The 410-nt window shown below is 62.2% G+C and overlaps 1 protein-coding gene across 1 annotated transcript in view; it reads right to left on the reverse strand.

The window, feature by feature from the left end:
* The window catches only part of AGRN (agrin), a gene marked incomplete at its 5' end in the record, with an annotated part of 40,516 nt that overhangs the window by 29,919 nt on the left and 10,187 nt on the right, over positions 1 to 410 (reverse strand). The gene's annotated exons all lie outside the window — the stretch shown is intronic.

A 410-nucleotide genomic window follows, 5' to 3' on the forward strand; every position in this document is an offset into this window, starting at 1 on the left:
TCTCCCCAGCAGCTCAGCTCCCTTCCCCTCCTCTTGCAAGCGGGTGTTGCAAAGGCCGGGGAGCTGCTGCGCGGCAGGATAAAGAGATCTGGTGTCCTTCAGCACAGCCCTCCGGCATCTGGCTCCAGAAGCAGAGCCCTGAGGCTCCCCAGGGATGGGTAATGCCCCTCAGCAGGGGCTGCAGGCTGAGCAGCAGCCGTCCCCTCTGCTCACAAACCAGAGCTGCTTCATCAAAGTCAGCCTAGCAGTTGGCACCTTCCCTGCAAGACGCAGCGATGAGGTGAGCAGCCAGCCCTGATGGTGACAGCAGAGAAGAGGCTGTGTCTGACTCCCTGGTACAGCTCTGCAGCTGCTTGCAGGGAAAGCCCTGCGGTTCCAGCTGGTTCCCAGCCGCTTGCTGAAGGCAGCCG

The sequence above is a fragment of the Buceros rhinoceros genome, unplaced genomic scaffold, assembly GCF_000710305.1.
Source record: "Buceros rhinoceros silvestris isolate BGI_N320 unplaced genomic scaffold, ASM71030v1 scaffold27934, whole genome shotgun sequence".
NCBI classification, from domain to species: Eukaryota; Metazoa; Chordata; class Aves; order Bucerotiformes; family Bucerotidae; genus Buceros; species Buceros rhinoceros.